The sequence below is a fragment of the Chiroxiphia lanceolata genome, chromosome 12 (assembly GCF_009829145.1).
Source record: "Chiroxiphia lanceolata isolate bChiLan1 chromosome 12, bChiLan1.pri, whole genome shotgun sequence".
NCBI classification, from domain to species: domain Eukaryota; kingdom Metazoa; phylum Chordata; class Aves; order Passeriformes; family Pipridae; genus Chiroxiphia; species Chiroxiphia lanceolata.
In genome coordinates, this window is record NC_045648.1 from 10079561 (window position 1) to 10088872 (window position 9312).

The following is a 9312-nucleotide window of genomic DNA, read 5'->3' on the forward strand; positions in this document are numbered from 1 at the left end:
AGTATTGGTTGTGCTAAGACTTGGTGGCAGGGTTCCCCAGGGCCAGAGGTGTCTTTGTAGGTTCTGTTTTGCACATGAGATAGACCAGCTCCAAGGAGCTGTGAGACCCCTTGCCTTGCCCTTGCTTTGGGATGGGTATGTCTTAGGGAAAAATAGTTTTCATTTGTGTAGTTTAGTCTGTCTACTTTGTCTTATGTGAGCCACAAAGTCTACATTGGGCCCTGATTATACAGTGTCTCTGTGGCTGTTGCAGTGTTTACAGTGTTCATTTGTGAGGGAGAGATGATATACATGACCCTGGTTAATGATCCTCTAACACGCAGTGCTTCCAGTCCAAATTGGAAGACAGCATCCAAAGAGGAGGATAGGCTATGCATGATAAATACCTGTCCCACTGCTGTTAGAATAGGCTCATCACAAGTGTGAAAAATGCAATTTCATTTTCCTTCAGCTTCTCAATTTCCTGCTAATACCTTTCACAGAGGAAAAATGTTTTTGTCAAAATCATTATCATTTAAAGCCATATAAATTTGAAAGCTCTTAGAAGGCTACAAATGTGAATTAAAATACCCATTTTAATTGTTCCTTAAGTATACTGTCTTTGGTTTATTCCTTTGTTTCCTTTTGTGTATAGTGAAATTTCCTGACAAAGAACCAATGAAGAAGATTTATAAACTGAGTTTACTATAATCACATTCTGGCCTGTATCAGTATTCAGGATGTATTGCTTATCTTAACCTGAAGTGATGTGCTAATTTGACTTGGAAATGGAGTAAGATGTGGACACAAAGTAAACAATTGTCTGAATTAAATAAAATCATAACTACAGGTCAGTGATTCCTCTATAGCGTTTTGCTAGCTAAAACAGAAGGCCTTGCTGTTACTGCATGGGAAGCTGCAGTTTATCAGCTGCTGGCAGATAATCAGCCCTGTTCCCAAATTGTGCACTCTCCAGCTTTGCCTGCAGGCCAGCAATGTCACAGGGACACACAGGGCACTGCCAGCCTTGGCAGCAGCAGACCCAGCGTGGCCCTTCCCCACCCCGGTTGTGATGCAGATGTTACATGCACGAAATCCTTCATGCATTGTAACATTTGTTTAGATTCTCAGCACGTGCAGTGGACTGACTGCTCCTATATATTTACATCTGTTGTGCTCACAGAAAAAAATGTGGTTTATTTAGCAGCTTATTCCATAGGAATTCAACTAAATTCTATGCTTTGTTTTCCTGGTTTTCAAGTCTGTAGTGTTCTCTACCCCATCTGTGTTAACCCACACAATGCCTAGTGAGGTGTCAATGATTTTTAATGCCTACAGTAATTTTCTTTTTTTAAATAAGCTCCTCTCAGCTGTTGAAGCTGAGACATTCTTGTTTAGTTCCCTGAGACTGCCATATTAAACTCCACTTGCCTCCTGCAAACGATAGTAGGAGTGTTCAGTGGAGATTTTGGTAGATGCTCTAAGGATCCTGGACTCTCCTGAGCTCAGCTGGGATCTCTGAATAGGCTGCTTTTATTCCAAGTGGTGCAGACAAAAATACTATAAGGTCACTGCCACATGCTGTTCCACAATAAAGCTGTCCCAAAATAACCAATCCATAGCTGATGCTAAACAGTGTAGAGGAAGAAGAGCTTCCCGTTAAGAAAGAAGGAATTGGCAATGAGCTCTAGAGGTTCAGAGAATAGCTTTTAGAGGGAAGTGTGGAAAATCTGTCCCTCAATTCACCTAAAATTGGACTGGGCAAATGACCACAAGCCCAACTACAAATGTTCTGGGTATGGAGGCATCCCAACAGGTAGAGTGAAAGAGGATGGTGATGGACAGGGAGTAAAGAATTTTCCATTTAGATAAGACACTCTTTTAAAGCCATGCTCAATTTTTGAGCAAGATGCAGATATTTGTGTGGTTTTACCTCAGGATTGACATTTTGGTTGTCTTGATGCTCACTTTGGGAATAATCAAAAATTAGTTGACCTTCACTTGTTAAGATTACCTTTCCTTTTTCTGTGTGTTACAATTCTTAGTGTTCTGTAGCAATCCTTAAAGTTGCTATACTAGTAGCAGAAAATGTGAAGAGCCTGAGAAGGTTTTCTGAGCCATGTCTTGGTTACAGACGTGTTTCCACCTTTTAAACCATTGTATGGGAGGTGATCTAAAGAGACAGAAAATAACAGTCAGAAGCCATTGACCAGCCCATGTCCTGTAGCACTGCTGTGTGCCATATGCATGTGCAGCAAAAGTGGAGTTGAGCCAGAGAACAGCTGAGTATGTGGACAGCTTTGAATCCAAAGTCACAATGGGACCTGCTGGGATGTCTAGGATCCTCCCCCAGAGCATTAGTGAGAAATAGATGCCATATGGAGGAATTCTCTTGCCAACGGTCTGTGATGCCATCTTTGTCTTCCAGTTCTCATCAATTACAAATGGCTTTTAAACAGATCTGTATTTTATCTTCATTCAGATGATTTCATCCTCTCAGCTACTAAGGACACTGAACTTTCAGTAGACTTCTCTAGAACAAGATTTTTTAGTCCCGATAAGGCATATTTGTTGCAAGGGCTGCTCTATCACTCTTCTCTTCCCTTTTCCTGCATCCCCTCTTCCATGACAGCTGATCCATCCACTCCTCCCCTCAGCACTGTATTTTCTTTTCTTTTGCTGTAGATGCAAAGAACAACTTTACCTTTTATGTTTTTTGAAACTCAGATGTTTAACTATGTAATTCTGGTTGTTTGCATTAACATTTTTGCATCAACTTCTTTCTTTTTTTAAAAAAGCAAGCACTGTAATACTTACAAGACCGGAATTTTGCTCACCCTTGCAGTGATTGTATGGTGTGTGCGAGAATGTTTATAAAATCAATTAAATATACATGAACAGCACATTCAATACAGTAACTGTCACAAGTTTTATTGATGTGGAATCCAGTCTGCATAGATTGCCCTCTCATTTTTAATTCACCTCTATAAAATTCAGTGTTAACTATCAAATTGGATTACTTATACCTCTTAGCTATGATGAGGCTGTCTTTATGCCACTTAAATATTTTAAGGTCTTTTCTACTACACCCGTAGCATTAGAATCACTTATTTTTTAGTGTAGGTCTTGCTTTGAGAGCTTCCTAGGCCACAGAATCCCGTACATATATGCTATATATAACTATGGAGTGATGTAAAGACAGTGTTTAAATCAAGTCACTGCCTTCATAGTATCTTTGCGTTTAGTAAAAAAAAAAATGTAAAAATCAGCAAACAATTTAATTTGCTCACCAGAATGTTTCTAATGCATTGTGCTGGGACGTCAGACCCCAGCTGAGATTTATAAACCATATCTATGCTTTTAGCCCCTGCCTGGTAGGTTTTGTAGCCAAAATGCAGAGCACAGAGGAGGAAAACAGGGCAGACAACCACGGTTTTACAGATGGAAACTGAGACACAAAAGCATTAAATGTGATTTGTAGCTGAGCATGTAACACACATGTCTGGTTCTATTTTTGAAAACATCCTTTTCGCTTTCTTTTTAGTTCAGAAAGCATGACTGGAACCGTGGCAAAATTGTCTTTTTAGAATTTTAAAGTAGCTTTAAAAGGTCTTGTCTTCAGAAGTGCTCAAGAATATGATGAACTAGTAAAACAGATATATCTGACATAAGCAGCCTGGTGCCTGGATAGGAAGGAGAGAGTAAAAGCAGTATCAGATTAAAAAAAAATTTTTAGGTCAGTAGTAAGAATATGTCTAGTGCAGGTGAGAAGTAAGATTAGGCTGACCTTTTATTACCTTGCACTAAATCCATTTTGTCTCTAAAAACTAAAATCCTGCTGGTGAGGTCTAAAGAGGTTCTTCAATTGGATTTACCCAGACTGCAGGATATGTGATAAATAGCGATTTGTTTATTGTCCCTTGCATCTGTCCACCTTACTTAAGGACTTAAACTCTGCCAGTGTAATGAGCCAGCTGCTTAACTGCTTCCAGATTCTGTATTCTGCAGGCTTGTTCTGTGATGGGAGGTCCCTGGAGTCTGTGGAGGAAGGAGTTTGTCTTTTTTTTTTTATTTTTTCGGTTTTGTTTTGTTTCCCTCCCCCCAGGCTGTGCTGTGGCCATAAAGTCAATTGATGACCAACACTCAAATCTTACCACTTACTCTCCTCTACAGAATACATGAGGAAGTAGCCATGAAACACTCCTTTAGCTCAGCCTTGCTCCTTCCCTTCACTGCCAGGGCTGTACAATGTACCCTTCCACTCCCATCTTCTCTTAGAAGGTAAGAAAAATAAAATTGATTCTTCTGATGGAAGCATCCTCTGAGCTGCAGGGATGGAAAAATAGGATTTGCCTATGTTGGCAATTTAAGGTAAAGCTCCTTTACATTCTTACAGGAGTTTAGCTGTAGCTGGGGTTTAGAGGAGCAGATGGGTACCCCAGGCTTGATGCTCCATCAGCTCCCTTCAGAGTGGGTGTTCCAAGTGTGTGGCTTGGAACTGAGTAATATGAGCTTGACCTGAGAAGAATATGTGTCCCCACAGAGCTCTTGCACTAAACTGATCTAAGCTCCAGAGGTTTGCTATGCTGTATTTAAATGCTCATACCATTAAAACCACTGAAGCAGTATTCTTAAACATAGTTTAGATCTCAGTGGGACTTTTAAATCAAGGGGACATGATGACTGAAAACCAGGCCTTTGCTATGGAAAAAATAATTTTCTTGTTGTGTAAAAAGAATATGTAATTATTTGGGGCTGGTTGGTTTTGGCAGTTATTACTGTTTATTTTTCTTGAGCACATTTTCAGTAGAAAAATGTATCATTTCAAGCATTTGTCCAGAAATAAACTTCAGACATGACTTTGGACAAAAAGCATCCACTTTCTGATCATGCTAAACCTGGCCAAAAGCTGTATGAAACATCTTACAGTGTGCTTGGGCTTTCAACCTTTATCTCGACAGTACTGATTATAATCTTAAGTAATTTATGTGGATATATAAATACCAAATTATCTTTCCTCACGTGGAACAAGAACATTGAAAAAGCTTAGTCTCTTAATCATTTTTTAACATGTAACATGTCTCAGTTTGAAGATTCTGCTTAAAACCTTGAAGAATATTTTTTTCATGGATGAGGTTGAGCCTTCTTTATTTTTGTAGTTGTATAACAAATAACTGCATTATTTTCCTGACTTGAACTCATCTCTTGAATAGATTTTTTTTTTCTTCAAACAATGAACAGGAGCAGCTTTGATCCTTGTTATTGAGACATCTTTTATTAATGAAGCAAATTTGAATTATACAATATGCAAGAAACAAAAAAAAAAGACAATAGAAGGCAGACCATACTGGTGGAGTCATCCAGCTGTTGAAATATGATTTGAAAAAAAAAAGGTCTCTGTGTTAGGATAAAGACAACAGTAATTTGTTTTTGTGCTAGTCACAAATAACACAGAAGGTAAGCATTGCTATGATTTGCCCTGTTGTGTGTTTTATTAGAGTTGGAGTAAAACATAGTTATTAGCAACTTCCACCGTCTTTTGTAATAGATTTGCATTTTAACAGGGTACAGTACTTGGAAAGTCAGGGGTGAGCTCTGTGGAAGTAACTTTGGCATTGCTGTTTCACACGAGCAAATGAGGACTGACAACCACTAAGTGCAGTCCAGGCTTTCTGAAGAAAAATATAGGCCATGATAAACACAAAAATACATTCCAGCCTGCAGGGCCTAATAAAAAAATAAGCCTCTTGAGAGGCAAAATCATTGTGCACCACCACAGTACGGTTGCCATCAGCCCTCCTGGCAGTGCTGGAGCCGCTGGATTCAGTTTTGATCTCCTGATTTGCCTCCGTGTGTCTCGAATCAGGCTGCATTTTTCCTAGGTGCTTTCAGGGAAACCTGATCTGCCCTATAATCTTGCTTAGCTCCTGGGCATTAGAGTATCAGCACTGTGCATAATTCAAGCAGGGTTATGCAGCCTTCTTCTAACATACAGGGACAAGGGGACAGATTACAGTAATTTCTCCTGATTGGCAAATGAAAGGCAAGGGAGATGCAGTTTTGTTAAATTGCTCCCAAGGCAGTCAGTAGCTGCTGTAGGGAGCAGTCCTGTTTTCCCTTCCTTTGTGCTTCATGTTGCTACCTACCCTTTTGTTTTTCAGAGTTAGAAAAGATATGACTGCACAATTGGGCCAGCCAGCAAAATTCCCCAGAGTTGCATAATTCAGAGATTTTTGTTTTCCCTAAGGAATAGGGCTGGTGGCAGGTAAAATCTTCCATTTAATTTAATACAAAAAGCTTTTTCCTTGCATCTCAGTATAAGAAGCAAATGTGGACATGTTTCTTGGTTAAGCAGAATATTTATTAGCAAATTGTATGAGTTTAAGTATATTCAAATAAATAACTCCTGCAATATATTAAAGTATATTTAAACATAGATTAAATATCTTCTTGTTCTAGGAGTTGAATATTGATTATATTTATATCGCAAATTACATTTGTCATGTAATGACATGGAGTGCTGCCATGGATGGCTACAAGCTCTTCAGAAGGGATAGGCAAGGTAGGAGAGGTGGAGAGGTGGCTCTATATGTTAGAGAGTCTCTTGACTCTGTAGAACTTAAAGTCAGTAATGATAAGGTTGAGTGCCTGTAGATCAGAATCGTTTGTCTTCCCAGTCTGAAATCTCTACTAGAGAGTTCTTGAAAGTAGTTCAGTTCTAACTAATCTTTTGAAGCACATCTGCACATTTCTATTCCCAGCTGCAGAGACTGGATAAAATAAAGGTTGAATAGCATTGAAAACCTGTAAAACTGGATCTCATAAATCACACTAAGATTTTTTTTTTTTTTTACTGTGCACTTTCTTTTGCTTTCAAGTATCTAGGGGCTTAGCTGTGATTTGAAAGCCTTTAGCACTTTTTCAAATGCTAGTTAAGAAATTGTATGGAAGGTATTGAATTTTCTTAGTTGTTTGCCACAGCACCTGTAATTTATCATGATTATTCTTCAGTACCAATTAACAATCCATGCAAAATTGCTATATGTGTTCAGGAATGGATTTAGAACTGCTGCAAAGCCTTATTCATAACTCTGTGTTAACACTCTTGGTAATGTGGCAGTCACTTTTTAGTACATAACCCTTGTCTTTATTTTATTCATGATAATAATGATGTCTGAGCAAATGTCAGATGGAAGAGATCTCTTAAAGTCAGATTCCAGATTTAATGTTTACCCTGCAATCTCTAGCATAGTTAAAGCAAACAATTTCTGTAGTGTTCGAAATTGCAAATGTTAAAGTTACTCAGCTTCAGTTTTGTCATCTGTAACACACTGTGATGCACAAACCGTAACTGCAGGCAACACTTAACTGGTTTTATTTTTGGACTTTATCATAAAAACTAATTCATTGAAATGGAAACTGAGGTAATATATCTTGAATTCTATTTACCTTTCTATCTGGTGCAAGACATGCCTTTATTTAGCAATGTGCTCTTTTCCCCTCCCTACATCCCCTGAAATTAGACTCTTACCATAATTGTTCCAAGGAAAAGTTTTGTAAATAATACAGGCCCTTAAAGTTGAATTGAGAGCTCTACTGGTAAGGCAGATGGAGTCAAGAATGTAAAAACACAAGCTGGGAAGCTGCACTAGCCTGTCTCTCTCCTAATCTCATAGTCAAGAAACTCAGAATAAGACAGCTGAGACTGTAAAATGTGTGATTGTAATTCATAACTTCCACCTAGACCAGCCTGATCTATCTGCTTCTACAGCTCAGCCACAACCCTGTAGATAGGATTTGCCATTTTCTGGAATACTACACCACCTTCCATTTTTTGGAATGCTTAGGTGCACATCCCTGGGGGAGTGCTTCACCATGCCATCATGAACATGGGCTGAGCTGGGGATGTTCAACCAGGACGAGAAGCTGGGGAAACCTTATAGCACCTTCCAGTACCTAAAGGGGCTACAGAAGAGCTGGAGAGGGACTTTAACAATGACATGTAGTGACAGGACAAGGACTAATGGCTTCACACTGAAAGAGGGCAGCTTTAGACAATATTAGGAAGAAATTCTTTACTGTGAGGGTGGTGAGACACTGGCACAGGTTGCTCAGAGAAGTTGTGGGTTCCCCATCCCTGGAAGTGTTCAAGGCCAGGTTGGATGGGGCTTTGAGCAACCTGGTCTAGTGGAAGGTGTCCCTGCCCATGGCAGAGGGCTGGAACTAGTTGATCTTTAAGGTCCCTTCCAACACAAACCATTCTAGGACTCTTCATTCACTAGCTGAAAAATAATAAAATAATATAAAATAGTTGTTGGGCTTGAGGAAAGGCAACAGATGAAACAGAATGTGTTCCTTCTGCGGGTTTTATTTCAGCCTGAGATGCTACTCCAGATGGTAAGGAAGAACATCCTGGCATAGCCTGACTTCCATGGCATAGCTGGCAGTGTCAGGCTCTTTGCAGAAAGACATGCACTCCCTTCCTGGAGTCAGGAGGATTTGGCACTTTGTGTGATTCTGCATTAAAAGGGGAATTCCACTGTACCAACTTGCAGGTTCTCCACAGTGCACAGGTAAGAACTTAGCATGATTTTGTATCTCCCTTTGTAAAGGCTCTGCTATATTAATGAGGGTTAAAAAAAGTGCATTTCATCCAGTAGAACTCCTTAAAGGAAAACAAACCTCTCATGAAAAGATTTCTAACTGAATTCGAGGCAAATACTTCAGGGAGTAGCATACTAAAACAGTGTTATATCAAAAAGCACCTACTTAGGTAGGTGAAGACACTTGTGTCAGCTTGTGTATCACACACCACGTAGAAGCTACATACAGTGAGTGTTTCTAAGATGAAGAGTAAACACTTTAGCTCTTAAAAGCATCTGATGAGCTGGGGGACTGTGCTTTTGACTTCTATACTTGTCTTTAAATCAAGATGCACTAATTTGTGCTCCTTATCACATAATGCCATGACTTTTACAGCAGTCAGCAGGGATGAGTTCTGTTTCTGTACAGCAGCTGAAGAAAATGTCAAGTAGAAAGACATGCACTGCTCTCCTGATACAAGTTAGCTTATCACGTAAATGGGGAAATAGAGAACTCTGACCCCTATTATAGCAGAATATAAGATAGTGGATTACACTCCAGACTTCTAATTAATCACAGTGTGTCTCATCCTCCTGATTGCAGCTGAGTAGGCCATTCTGCTACGTTAAGCCCACAGCTGCCCAGTATTAACACTTATCTGTCAGTACAGCCCCTTGTGCAGCTGTTGGCCAATGTTGCAATCCTGCATGGTTGAAAATCAGAAATATTCAGAAATATTCAGAAACATCC